This window comes from Papaver somniferum, chromosome 9 (assembly GCF_003573695.1).
Source record: "Papaver somniferum cultivar HN1 chromosome 9, ASM357369v1, whole genome shotgun sequence".
Classification (NCBI taxonomy): Eukaryota; Viridiplantae; Streptophyta; class Magnoliopsida; order Ranunculales; family Papaveraceae; genus Papaver; species Papaver somniferum.
In genome coordinates, this window is record NC_039366.1 from 79,097,363 (window position 1) to 79,097,740 (window position 378).

Below are 378 nucleotides of genomic sequence, written 5' to 3' on the forward strand. Positions count from 1 at the left end.
TGAATAGGAAGTCTTGATACGAAGCTGAGCACCATCCATGGAGATGTTTCCAAAATTTTGAGATAATAAGATGGTAATTCCCTTGAGCTTTATATGGCATTCACACTGGCATCCTGAATTTATCGTTAAAGCCTCTCTAAATAACGAACAAATTGCTCCACAACTATCAGTAGACATAAGAGGAAGATAGTGAGAATGTGAAGTACCCATATATGTGACAGCATAAACTCTTTTTGAATACAAATCCATCACAACTTCATCGTTGTTCATAGAATTAACGCAAACCCATCGGAAACATACTGTATTAACTTCTTTAACAGACTGGAAATAAAAATCTAAGGAGTCGACAAAATTAACAACAATTTGATTATCAAACTC